Raw genomic sequence first — 14,766 nt, 5'->3', positions numbered from 1 at the left:
AGCCCAGACCAGGTACTTCTCCCACCACTCCTACAAGATGAGGGTGAGCACCCGCATTTCAGCAGAGCAACCTCAGATGTCCAGCACCCTCCAGGAACTGCCTCACACTGTGCAGGCATCGCTCAGCCCTGGTCCCTTCAATCCTCATGGCACAAGTGATATATTCAAGTGTTCAGATATTCAAGTACAAAACTGACATATGAGAACTAAATGGAGACACTAAAGCTTCTAGACCCAAAGCCCCTCTTCTCAATCTGAACAAAAAATGAGTAGGGTCTGACCTCAGCAGAGATGGAGGAGGTAACACACAAGGTTTATCCATCTCCAATTCTTATAACCTCCTGTTCTTGCCTTCCAGTACTGATCCCGGTATGCCAAAGGAGATTTTTTGAGCCATATGCTCACTTTGCAGTGCTTTTGAAGGATATTGCACTCATTAACTATTAAGCACCTGAAGGAACTGCAGGATCTATTACCTAGATTTAATACTTCGTATTTTGCAGCTCAGGCTAGAATATCTATTTTTGCAACAATCAGAGCTAGTCTATATAGTATCAACATGTATTTTTACAAGTCAATAATCCATAAAGAATATTATCATTTACCACACAGAATCAGTCTTAGGAAGTTTTAGAAGGACTTTTTTTCTGTTCTTTATACTATCACTAAAAAGCAAAATTAGATATGTAATGGATTTTCTAGTTAAGACAAAGGCATAGACAAGCATGTCTTCAGTTCTCTGCTACTATCAATTGAAGGCCACTGAAGCAACAAGTAATACAATCCACTGAAGTGGAAATTACCTATTACTTTTGAAATACCACAGTGCATTCATGGTAAGGATAAGAGATCCTAAAGTTCCTTCTTTTCCACCTATTGTTAACAGCCTATCTCCACACTTAAGACACTTTGGCAGGTGACTATGATACATAAGTTTATGGAAATATGTATATATATTTAGACCTTAATACAGAACACTTATTTTTTAATTTGTAGAGACGGTATTGCCTATACACAAATCAGCAGTTAAGACAAGAAATTGGGAACACTAATGCTAGCAACAGAAGCCAGTGTCTTTTCCTGCATTAAAAAATTGTCTTGGCAGTCAAGAGCCACGCTGGTCCTGCATCCATGCAGCCAAGCACCCCATCAGGTCTTGAGGGTGGAAGAGGAGTGCTCAAACAACTACAATGAGCAGACCAGCAACTAAGAATTGGAACCCCCATGAGTTTTCCTTTCAACCCTTTCCATGCCCACCAGACTTACAAGAATATTAACATTAAGCCCTTTACCTCACTGCAATAGGGAGATTTTAGGCCCATCAGCACTGGCCACTCATCCCAAATTTATCAGCAGCATGTTTGTCTCCAGGGTCTGCCTTCCACCACCCATTTCACAGGGAGTCAACAGCTCAAGAGCAAAATGCTGCTTAGTCCTGAGTAATGGTGGCAGAGTCCAATTCTCTGTCAGGCTAATGGTTATAGTTTGCCTTATGAAAATAGCATTTGTCTATTTCAGTGTGTTATTTTAACAGCTATAAAAAGACTTCATTGAAGAAACAGTTCCTTTTATGTTAATTGCTGTATTACGAATCCTTTTCGCTGCATTTGGCCTGTAACCACACTTATAGGCAGAGTACATAGACACAGACAGAACAGCACTTATCACTACACACACTAGCATCCCACCACATTTATTTAAGTCATCAGTCAGAAAATGCCTTGCTGTGCTTAACAGGAAAAAAAAGTAACTTTCAGATACAGTTACAATTTGCACCTCTCCATTAAAAGTTCCCTATGTGCTTGTTTATCCTTTGTAACAGGGACAGTGACAAACATCCCCCCATCAGTTTTTGATGCTTAACCATACTGTTTGCATTCATTTGGTCTGGCTGAGCTGTTTTGGAACAACCATCACCAGAACAGAGGCTTTGACCATGGAAGGTGTGCAGATGTAAGGCAGCCCAAAAGGAAGCAGAGAGGCTGCAGTTACTGTAGTTCAAGACAGGCCAGTTCTGCCACCCCTGTTCCTACCAAGCAGTAACTGCTTGGGGAGAGTAAGAAGGTCAGAGTCTGGCTGACTCGCATATTCTTAATAAAAGTAATCAAATAATATTACAATGTAATACAAATCCCCAAAATACAGAACTTGTTAACACTAGAAGCTAATTACTATTCTTCCAGTGAAATACTCCTAAATCCAGGTAACTGCACAGAAGCTCACACGTTCCTGGTAATACTTAGCTCTTTGGGAATCCCTCTCTATTTTAAATCATGGACTTACACTTAAAGAAGCACATGTTAGATGGATTTCTAGTACCGTAATTTTTTCTGGTATAAAGTTCAGGTTACTTTTACTCTCATGTCTTTTACTTCATTCTAATTGACCTTTTGTCTAAATAGCTGGTGAAGATTAAAAATAGTAATACAAATTCGTACTGCAAAAGTATTCTGATTTTATTATGCCATTGTGTTGCTGTTCTGACTTGAGCTCTGCAAGGATTCTTAGCCTTTCATGTTTTCTCAACAGAGAATTTAAACTAAATTTTGGCTATGAAAATCAATGCAAGAACAAAAATTCTTTAATCTAAACAAACTTCTAAACTAGCATCTTAGTTTACTGAAGTGTTCCCTAGTTTCCCAAAAGTCCCAATCCTGCAAGAACTGCATTTCACTTCAAAATCTGTGGGAGCAGTGAGCACTCAAAAGAATGAAATTGTTAATACATGAGAAGATGCACAAGTCAAACAAAACATGCCTGCCTATACAAGCCTTTTCTTGCTATTCCTTTAACCATCCCTTCCCCCTAAATCATGGTACTTTGAGGGCCCTGGTGAGGACAGAGCTGCATCAAATGCCAGCTTTCTTACTGCTCACCTACTTGCTGTAACATCAAGTGCAAGCTAACAGTATTTTTACTAAGATTTGCAAATCTGACTAGATCTGGACATTACTTACATTACCATCACCCTTGTACAACTGGGAAGTTGAAAAATATATAGATACTAGTTGTATTTTAAGATAAATGGGCTAAATCCTTGCTCATTGAAAGAGCAAAGAGCAAAACTCCCACTGGGACTGGTTGAAGGCAGGGAAAATTTCAAATGTAACTCACTGATTTACCTTTCAGGGTGCGGGTCTGGCCCTCTGCATCCTTTGCATGTGTGGGTGCTGTGAAACCAGCATGTTCCAATACACAGCAGGAGAAAGATGGATAAATACTGAAGGGCTGCACAATCTTTCATAAAGTGTAAATAGTGACAGTTAACACATTCACTTTGGAACCCGCTGCTCCCGTAAACAGCTAGAATATTTACTCTGCTTGAGCCGCCTCCCTTCACTTCTGATCCCAGACATGCAAAAGCTGAGCAGCTTTTTCCTACAGTTCTTTCATTTTTCTACAGTTCTTTTTATTTCCACATCCACAACACAGACTGTCCAGGACTCTGCAGCACTGCACCATCTCGGATGAGCACCCTCAGTGCCCGCACTGACCTCTGCTGCAGTGGGACATCTTCATACTGAGAACAGGAATGATACCAGCCTCTCTTGAGTATGATAAATGAATAATGCTCCTGTTTATTCTTATATTTGATTAAGTTGTACCCAACATACTTTTCCTGGCTGGTCATTTAAAGAAACTGAACACACCAAGAATGATTTGTTAAAGAGCTATTTTGAAGGGAAAACAACCACCAAAGCCCATATACCCACACGAAGTAGGAAGACTAGTGTAAGAGTTTTTGCTGGTGAGCCTGAACTGCTGGCAGATGCAAGGCAGAAGCAAAGAGGAATTTTCAATAGTTTTCTGTTCCTGTAGCTGGAGAGCAGGGACAGAGAGGAAGAGACCCACTGACATGTCCACTGGGAAGAGCCTGGCTCCATGGCCAAATTCCAGCAAAAAGAGGGAGCCCGTGTCTACTGACTATGGAGAGGGAACCCAGACCTGGGAAGGAGACAGTAATACACCTGCTGCACAGAGGACACACACAGAATTAACTTTGGTAAAAACTTTAAAATAGTAGGAAAATATTAACTTTTGGATTGATGAGATACTGAAAGCTGAACCTGGCTCTTTTTATGTGACTGCAAGAGATTCATTCTTAAATACAATATTATGGTCATGAGTTTGATTCTGGTCCCAGTGAAGTCAAGGCCAAAACATCCTCTGATTTAATTGAAAGCAGAAGCAGGCCCCTACTTTAACACTCATGCCTGAGAACAGAATACAACTGCATGTGAACAGAAGCAGAAATATGTTTGGAACTGGTTACAAATACATGAGTGATTCCCCTCTGCCCCCCCTGCAAGATTAAAAAGCCGTCGTTGAATTCTTCAGTCAACAGCTGTATTATGTACTACTGGTCCAAATTCAGCCCTCTTTTCTTTCCAGACAATCCCAGCACAAGCAGAGGACCCTGTTTCTCTGTTGTCATATACCAGCTCTTACGGAGTTCCACTAGCCAAATTTGTCCTAATTCTAAGTTTTACAAAGGCATACCATGTGCCCCAAATGCCAAAGCTGCAGCCTTTGGTATAAACTGTCCTGGTACAACTTGTTGGCATAACATAGTACGACACCAAAGAGGTTAAAAAGAGTCCCAAGTGCCTGGTTTTCACTGTCTGCTTTCTCAAGACAGATTTGCTGCTGCAAAAGTGTCTACCAGATCGAAACGGATTACCTGCAGCACTGGCATCATCTGCACTCCATTAGGAGAGCGGCATAACAGGAGCCTGCCTTTGGACTGGGATTCCTTCAGCGTTTCAGCTTTACGGTACAAATATCAGTTTCCAATGCTTGCCAACTGATCCCTAGAGTCTGACGAAGAGTAACGATGCAAATGCCGCATAATAGCTTCCCAGCATCCAAGTGCAGGACTCCTTTCAGATTTTGCTTTATGTGGTCCTCAGCAGACAAAAAAGCAGCAATTTTAGGCTTTGAATACATATCATACTAGAGTAGAGTGAAATCAAGACAGTACAGGTGAACACCGCAATACCTCTGCTCAGCCTCTGTCCTGGTACCTAGCTCTGACAGGCAGGCAGTCATCACAGTGACTGCAGCAATAAGGAATGCAACCGCACACACACGTGAAGCTAACTGCCATCCTGCCTGGAGTTTCAGGTGAGAGTAAATCAGTTAGAAAAAAAGACCAAATCCCTCTAAAATGTTTGCAGACTGTCATTTCTTTTTTAATCATCAAAAGATCGAATTATATGCTAATCACAGAAGATGAGGTGAAGGAGTAGGCAGGCTAGCCGATAGAGCATGAAGAGGAGTTTATAATTCTGGAGTTTAATTCCAGCTCTGCAGCTTCTCCCAGCTATCAAATTGGTTTAGGAGAACCACCAGCCTCATGTAACTCTGTATCAATGGAGTTATACCAGGGATGAGAGTGACTGACAATACTTACTGTTTCAGTCACCAGATTATGTATTTAATGTCAGTACAGCACAAGGGAACAAGCTGATGTGCTGGAAGCACTAGGGATACTGATCAATTTATTATTCCATGTACCAGAAAAACTTGGCAAAGTTCTTGTGGCTAGCAGCACCACGGAGCATGACCTGCTTAAGCTATAGCCTGGCATCCTCCACACAATCCTGTTACTCTGCTTGAGAGATCTAGCATCCCTCATGCTTTCACACAAGAATCCTGTGTATGCACACCTGCATGTTTCTTCCATTTAAATATGCACCTTGCTCTTAAAGATTTTATTAGCCCAGGAATAGTTTAACTCTGATTCAGCTGAACCCAGGACAGTTAATACAGGTACAAATTTGGAGTAGCTCCTTCAAAACCAGCAGTCATCTCTTTCAGAAGGCCATCTGACCAGGAAGGACATGTGCTGGACCCGTAAGTGCATGATGCTTTGTCTTCATTTGCCTGTTAGTTTTGAGACTCAGTGTTGTGGATACCTAGCAGAAGCGTTTTACTACAACGTTCAGCTTCTCCTAACTCCTCTCCACACATCACACCAGTATACACCCCTGGTATAACTCCACAGAGGTCAACAGGGTTACACTAGGGATTATTTTGGCCAGGTTTAATTATTAGGCCAGTTTTCTAAAAGAATAGGACTTATTTTGTTTTCATTTAATCTTACAGTAAAATTCCCATAGGACTTATTTTGTTTTCATTTAATCTTACAGTAAAATTCCCATTGACTTCACTGGAAGAGAGGTTTGACAAAACGTATCAATATCCAAATCACCTCTATTTATTTCAGTGAAAGTAGGCAAGAAATTAATACGGTCCAATGTATTTTTAAATGTTAGGTTTCATAAATGATCACAAGCATGTAGGTCACAATATATACACAGAACGACACCTACAACAGCCACCAGTGGGATCATTAAAATAATTAAGTTAGGCCTAGAGACAAATTCATTTCATAACATCCTCCCTACAAAACAGATACCCCCTTACTTCATAATCTAGGGAGTCCATTTTATAAACTTCTTAAGTAGTTCATGAAGTATCCCCCTAAGCAGACTTGGTCTACTTGCTTTTGCAAGGGTCTTTATAAATCAGAAGACAAATACCAGTGTATTCAAAGACCAAATATGAAGACATAACCTCATTTGTACCTCATCTGCTCCACTGGTCTGGTGGCTACCTGTGACCTCAGGACACGATTTCCAGTACAAAGTTACCAAATCCACATCTTTACATAACTCTTCTCCCTATGATGAGTGAGCTAGTCACACAGAGCATGAAGAAGCCATCAAGAAAAGAGATTCCCCTTTGCTTTAAGTGTAAAGCTGCTACAACTGTGAACCTGAACATAGGTGCAGTAGTTTACATTGGCAGGAAACAGCCTCCACTAACAGCACATAAAAGGAGGAGACATGTTGCTTCCACACATTCCATGGGAGTGGTTTCTCAAAGTATGCTGCTAATGCTTTTCATATTAACATTGCGAAGATGACTGCTAAAAAATATTTAAATTGTGCTGCTGGCACCAAAGTGCCCTGTCAGGTGAGTGGTAAGTAAAAGTTACAGGAAAGAAATGACAGAGTACTTGACCAACTAACCTCAGAGTCTCCTAGAGTGGTAAACAAAAAAAAAAGACCCACAAAAAATTGAATTTTTGGTCTCTCCATCAGCATTTCTGTGTGAGTTTTAATAAACCAGACTAGTTTACAACCTGTTGTAAGCAGGAAGGGTGGAAATTGCTAATGTGCTTAGTGTAAATCAGCTAGAGTTGTGTTACCACTGTAGAAGAAGAAACGGAAGAGAAGAAAATGAGACAAGGTCAGCTAGGTTTTGCACCAATGGTACTGGAGACACTGTTAAATGTTTATCTTCTGGACTCCTCTCAGAGGCTGTAAGTGACATTCCTCCTGACCACTGCCAGGCTGCATGGAGATACCTGTTCTTCCCTTCCACTATCTGGGCTAAGCAAGCTAGTATCTGAATAAAGAATGTGCAGTTTTCTCAGATTCAGGCTTTTTGAAAAGCCTGTGCCAGGCATAGCACTATAGCCATAATTTTAATCAGACAAGTGTTGATTTGCTACCCTCTCCACTCTGTGACTATCTTGGTCTGCCCCTTCCTAGATGCCGTATACCCATTTATGTCTAGAACTCCACACAACCCAGGCTGTAAATGCATATGGAGAAACAGTAATTTCCCAAAATGTGTTCATGAGAGACTATCTAGGCAGTATTTTCTTCTACATTTCATCAAATATTCCAAGTGGACACACAAGTAAGTCAGACATCAACAGGGCCCAATGTCATCACCCAATTACAGATTTGTACTCCTGAAAGGTAAATTGCTTTCCTCTCCAGAGCCTGCATGCATTCCCTGGGCAGTGCTGTGCTGCGCAAGGCAGTGGTGAAGAAGTCCAGGAAGTAGTAAACACCTTTATCACAGCAGACAGCTTAGCTCTCATGTGGCTCCCTACATGCCAGCTAGTAGGAGATCCCGGAGAGGTGGACACAGGCACATGTGAAGAATTAGTTTCCATATAAACTCCTTCCTCCCGTCTCCCCAAGTCACTTCAGTGACTTAGGGTTACAGGGACTAGTCTCCTTTACCACCAAAGCCAACATTGCAGCTGTGGAACAACAGCCCTGGGTAACATGTGGAAATCTGCTATTATGCTGAGCTTCATGGGCTCTGTCAGACCCTAAATCCAGGACTTTTTCTCATTAGCGAAAGCTAGAAACAGGGTATCTAAAATCGGCATTCCCAACTGTAATTACATCCCTGTTACAGATTGTTTTTATTTTCCATAGATGCCAAGCCACGTGCCCCTTCTCTGGCACAGGTCATGCCCTCATACTCACAGATCTAGGACCGGTGTGACTCCTGCCATAGTGGCTCTGGCCAGCCTGCAAGAGGAAAGAGTTTCTCACCTCCACCCACTGTGCTCTGCCCCAGGGGAGCTGTGCTGGATGTATCCTAATAGCGATGTTCATCTGCCCAAAGGAACGAACACTTTCCCCAAAGCTTATCAAAGTGCTGCATGGACTTGTGCAACCTCAGCCACACAGCACCTATACCATAGTGGCTTTGCAGATGGGGAAAGACTCGTTCAGCAGCCTGGCAATCTGGCAATACAATTTCCTTCGTTTGTGCCAGCTCCATCTCTGGTAAGTGCAACATCCACAGGCAGGCTGGGGGGAGACAGAGGATGGGAAGGGGAAACACCCTTTTTAAGAGTTTTTTCCTTAAGGGTCAAAATTCCCTTGGAAACCGAAGAGAGATTTGCCCAGTCAATAACCAAGTAAGAAAAACTCAAAAGATTTATCTCTAAATTGCAGGTGCGTGAAATGAAACTGAAAATTATTTTAATCTCCGTGAAAATTCTTATGTTAATTCAAAAAAGGCACTGCACAGAACCAAAACCTCTGGTTTTCAGCTCCTTTACTGGTTCTCATCTGTAGCATACACCTGATTGCCTTAAACAACGGCAGAGCCCCAGGGAGCCCTGGCAGGCTCACCCCTCTCTGCAGAGCTGCTACGCTGGTGCGTGGCGTCCTTACGTGTGGGCAGTGATTGTGCACTATGTCCATGACCTGCACCTCTGAGCGTTTGTAACATGCAGGGAAACACACTGCTGACTCTTCAAGTGTTTTGCTTTAAAGTCTGTGTATGGTTTAAGTTCACAATACCTATTAAAATTAGTGAGCTTTAACACTGCAGCTCACACGCAGGCACATTTTGTAGCCCTTTGGCTGAATGTAGGCTGCTGGCTCCTACTCAGAAACTCTGCTTTTTAGGTAATACACAACAGTTCAGAACCTGGTGTCACCCCACAAGCAGGGTGGTCAACAGCTGATCTCAGTGGGAAGCACAGTACCTTAGGAATGGTGAAAAGTGCCATAGCAGCACACTTGCATACATCCTACACTGTACTTAAACCAGAGTCATTTAGTAGGTGTGCATGGATGAGAGAGGGACTCAGGAGGAACAAGACACTATACGGATGCTGTGAAGGTGAGCAGTGTGGAATGGCAGTAGCATGGAGAGGTTTGGGAGACACCTTATTCAAGATGAACTCTATTAATCTGCAGTGGTGCAGGACTGCTGTGGCACTGGGCTGGCAGGAGGCTGAGCTGGCCTGACAGCTGACACGGGTTCTGCCCTAGACCAGGATCCTGCATTTGAACACACCATGCTTTCACAGGCACCAGCAATCTCTGGTTATGAAGAAATCTGGTCTCTGCTTAATCCATCTGAGTCCCAGTGTTTTCAGGACTGACTGACACTCTAAACTGCCAGCATGGGGCAAGTGACAGAATTTGCTAACTGGACATTGGGTTTGGGCAATAACATCAATAATACACATATTTAATGGGAAATTAACAAATACAACTGCTACAGTGAGTGACACTGGATTGATCCTACATGAGCAAGAAATACGAGATGTTCTCAGGTATGCCAAGTCTGAAGAATTATATAACCTAAACATATATAAATTAAGAATTTCCCTGTTCTCTCCCACGAAGCGCAGAGCAGGAGCTGGTACAGAGCCCTAGTGTAAAAGATGATGTGGTAAATCTGTCTTGTAGATCTTAATAGCAAATGTGTTTGAGCTGTACCACTGTATCTGGCTATACTGGGTCAGAAATCGTTCTGTCAGGCACAACAGAGGGGTCCTAAAAATTGAAGAAGAGCATTCCCCTGACCTCAGTCCAGCCCAGTGTGGCTGCAGAACAGGGGAAAAGCAGATCTCAGGTGTCAATGCTGAGCTACAGCAACCAGAAAGATGGAGGAACTGAAGGTAAAAGCAGGAGAATTAAACCTCGCAGATTCCTACAGAGCATCTGGAATCACAAGGTCATCCTTGGCAGGAGAGCTTATCCGAGAGTGGGTCTATACAGGAACGACAGTTTGACAAGAAACACTCAAGAGGAGAAGATGTGCTTTAGGAGACTCCTTTTGACCAAAGAAGTCCATGGGTTCAGAGGCAGGGGTACGCCTGGAAAACTCTACTATGTCTTATTCCTGCTTGCTTTTGTCATAACTAATGCCATAAAAACTATGAGTTTTATAAATACATTTTGAACAAAAGAACATACTTATCTTTAATAGAGGGTTATGCAACAAATACTAATTCACCAAGAATGTAAGGTAAATACATTCACCTTTTATACCAGAAAAACTGACAAAGAGCTCACAGCAATTCTCTGAGTTAAAAACACTATTAAGGGCTGCAAAAAGGACAGGCTTCTAATGAAAAATCTTGTTCTGCTTTCTAATAGGAATTCAAAGTGATATCGAAATTTCCAGTGAAATTGAGAAGCTGGGGCTTGCTGTGTTAGACTGCAAGTCTGCCATCGAGTTCAGTAAGACTGAAGGATCTAGTAATGTCTTTGGGTATTCTTGACTGCATGTTAGGAGCTTGGCTTTTGGTGTGGGTTGGTTTTTTAAATGTAATAATTGTCTCACTCCCTTGGATAAATACACTTTGCAACTTGCTTCATAGATGTGCTAGAGGTTTTGCAGCCTTTACAATCTGTCATATAAATCCACATTCAAGTGTCAATGTGTGAAGGGGATACTTTAGAGGTCCTCTGGGTGAAAACATGAATGGAATTTCTAGAGAAAATGCTCTCAAGGATGAAAAATTTGTCTACTTATCCAGTTACTCCAGAAATAAGATGCTGATGGTAAGAGTCACTAGACTAAATTCAACAGTGGATTTTTCTTTGTACCTGTAACTCAAAACTACCAGAATTAGGAGTTTTGGTGGAAAAACTTGCTATACCAGTAAACTATTGAAACCAAGCCTCAGATTCTCTTAAGACAACATCAGCTCCCATGTGCCTCCAAAGCTTGTTAACTTTAATGGCTATTTTGGGTATGCACAAAAAACAGCTTCAAGTAGCTAAAGAGGGATTAATATTGTTTCTTAAGTAATTTCTGTGACCACCATCATTATGCTGTTGTTGATCATAATTTCTTCTATGCTTTTCATTTTTCTTGCCTTTCACCCTCTTTCTTGTGTTTCATTCAAAAAGCCAACTGATGAGACGTGTAAGAGCAGTGCATAAGATGAGCATAAGTGGTTTAGAAACCATCTTTGGTGCTGGCTGTCTAACCCTCTTCTTTGTCACACCAGTTGGGCACTGCTCAAGTTTCCCCCTTCTTAGGTGTATTTATGTAGCCTATAAAAAATTACTAGAAAGAGGGCCTCTGCCCCTCTTAATGCCTCATCTGGCACCCTTCACTTATGCAAATCTAATTAATGGACAAAAGCTTTTCTCTCAGCAGCTGCACTAATACAAACAACACCAAAGGCTGTCAAAGTTGCTCTGAAACAACTCTGGAATCACTGAAATGCAAGAACTTGCCTCTGACTTCATATCACCAGCCATTCACTCACTCACGTACGACTTCCAGAATCAGGTCCTTTCTCCAAATTAGAGCCAACCACCTAACTTGGGAACAGCCAGGCAGAGCCAGCTGAGTGGGCTAAGCACAGTCAATCCTAACAAATTACAGTAAGAAATCTACCACGCTGACTGCCGTCAGCTGTAATTTATATCATACCAGAGGGGTGACTGGAGAGCAGGCATAGGCAGGAACTGGTCATACCTATACTTGCTCCCGCTGGGTCTGATCTGGCAAGCTGTTGGGAGCTCTTCTGTCTCTTCAAAGTCAAAGCAAACTGAGTTTATTCAGGACTTCACATGACTGGACCTCCTCAAAATACTATGGAGTATAAACATGATTTGACGATTTATTTTCTTCTGTTTTCCATTAGCATGTGATGTCTCTGTGTATGCACACCCTAACTGTATTTATACACATGCTCACAATCTGTATGTGTCCTTTAACATTCATGTACAGTACATGCTACAAGGTAAAAGCCTACTTAGGATTTTGGAGCACTGATAAATAGACATTGTAACAGAAATAAACAGGAAGCGTTATTTCCACAGCATCCAGTTTTAGTGGGTACAAACTACATGTGACTGGGGCTACGATTTAGCAAAGCACTTCAGAGTATCAGCTTACATCTTTTGCTGAAATACAATGTACGAATATAATTTCTTAGATTTGGAGTTTTAAACTCACCCTTAAACCGAGAGTTTAATACGCTAACCAAAGTAACCCAGGAAGCTCTGCGTGGGATGAGTATGGTCACACCTCTGTCTGTGGCCATGCATGTTATCACTGACCACAAGCTAACAGTACTCGGCCATTAATTAGAATCATAGAATACTTAGGATTGGAAAGGACGTTAAGATCATCAAGTTCCAAGCCCCCTGCCATGGGCAGGGACACCTCACGCTAAACCGTATCACCCAAGGCCTCATCCAACCTGGTCTTGAACACTGCCAGGGATGGAGCATTCACAACCTCCCTGGTCAACCTATTCCAGTGCCTCAGCACCCTAACAGGAAAGAATTTCCTCCTTATATCCAATCTAAACTTCCCCTGTTTAAGTTTTAACCCAGATGTCTTGCTCAGAAGAGCTATTGCTTTCCTCCTGCACCTGCGACAGACCTGGGATTCCTCTCCCAGCAAGACCTGTGAAGATAAGTCTGTGCCTTATGGAAGATACACACCATGGCAGCAAAGCACCATCAGGAGCTTCAACCATCCCCACTGAAATCAATGCAAGTACTCTGCCTGAAACAGGAATGAGAGCAGGCCAGACTTAATGGGGGGTAACCAACCAAGTCTACTATGCAGCACTGCAGAGAAACAGATTTCACATAAATAAATTAAGGGGGGAGGGGGAGGAAACAGATTAAGGTGCACCCTTCGTAATAACTTCATAATGTATCTAGCAATATTCCTACTTGGGATGCTGGATAAAATTGTCATCTGAAGATTTCATCCTGTAAGCTTTTACTCCAGAAAAAAACAGCTTTTGAGCAGCTGAAAAAGCATTCAACCCTCATTAGATAACACAGCAATGGAAACAAAAGACAGTAAACAGCAAAATATCAGGCAGCACACTAGCTCTGGTCACGATTTTGTACTTTCAGTTTTAACATAGTACAAAATCTTAAGAAATACTCTTGTTACTACAAACGGGAGGTTTTAGATCAATACCCTATACTATTTAAATAAAATCTGTGAATTTATATATATTTTCCCAAAGCTTCCATAACTGAAGTTTTCATTAAGTCTGATATAGGGCATATTTTAAAAATGCTGTCAGCAGTGATATTTTAAAATGTGGAAACAGATGTGCTACTTTATTACAACTACTGAATCTTCCCTGTATTTTTTTATATTATGAAGTATTTGTCTGCTTCTCTGCTATAAATCTCTCCCCACTGAACAGATTTCTTCTCTATGATTAAAGCAGTACTACACAGGCATCACTAAACAGGCATTGTCCAGAAAAATCATATTGTTTGGCCTGATCATAAAATATAGGTATTTCAGTAATTGTTTCTTTTCCATGCAGAATTTCAGCAACTCCCATTCCTTAGAATGAAATCACAGCCATATGCTTTATGACATCAGAGGCATTTCAAGGTGTGTCCATAAATGTCATTTATTGCTTGGGAACCTGCCAAATCTGCAAAAATACCTCATTCTTTTAAAGGAAAAATCTTCAAATGAAACTAGAGCTTCACACTGGCTGTCATAGAAAACAAAACAAAACAAAACAAAACAAAAAGACAAAAAAAACAACCCAAACCTGTCCTTTATGAAAAGGCCATGCAGGTAGCAAAACCTCTGGCGATGAAACCTGCTGACCTGGGCTCTGGTTTGGAGTCAAGAGTGCCTCCTTTAACCAGTCTGCTGGGCACCCTGACACTGCACATCCACACCTTCTCTTGGTTACATACGAGGCACTTGCCTTTCTGAAGAACAAGCAGTCTGAATGATGAAGAGCTCAACTAGTTTAGTGATCATAACTGTAAATCAAAATCAGGTAGGTCTTAATACACTGCTCCAATGACTGTGCTTTAGCCATTAACACAGCAGTTTCTTCCACACTATCAGCACAGAGCTGATACTGTCCAGGATCCCCCACCCTTCACATACCCAGTGGGACTGGGAGCACACACAAACATACTTTCATGCCGCACCTATTCGTAATTGGGCATATATGGAGTGTAATCTATGATAATGTTGGCCAGATCTAAATAAATCTTGCCAGATATGTCACCAACCTGTCCAGCACAAATCAACTACCTTTAAGCACGCAAAGATTCAATCCTGTCTGCAGCTAAGAGCAGACAGAGTGGGTCAGCTGTGTGGCCACTACGCACAGGAAATGACCACTGACAGTGAGCCATACAGCTACCACTGGCGTTAGGATTTTGGCTAGCCAACAGA

The 14,766-nt window shown here is 41.8% G+C and overlaps 1 protein-coding gene across 5 annotated transcripts in view; it reads right to left on the bottom strand.

Annotated features, from left to right (window-relative positions):
• Positions 1 to 14,766, bottom strand: part of KCTD15 (potassium channel tetramerization domain containing 15) — a 42,672-nt gene that overhangs the window by 21,466 nt on the left and 6,440 nt on the right. The gene's annotated exons all lie outside the window — the stretch shown is intronic.

This window comes from Pezoporus wallicus, unplaced genomic scaffold (assembly GCF_028554395.1).
Source record: "Pezoporus wallicus isolate ANWC-B61680 ecotype Strahan unplaced genomic scaffold, APGP_CSIRO_Pwel_v1 contig_447, whole genome shotgun sequence".
NCBI lineage: Eukaryota > Metazoa > Chordata > Aves > Psittaciformes > Psittacidae > Pezoporus > Pezoporus wallicus.
The sequence above is the reverse complement of the archived record's forward strand: the minus strand, read 5'-3'. Positions and strand labels throughout refer to the sequence as shown.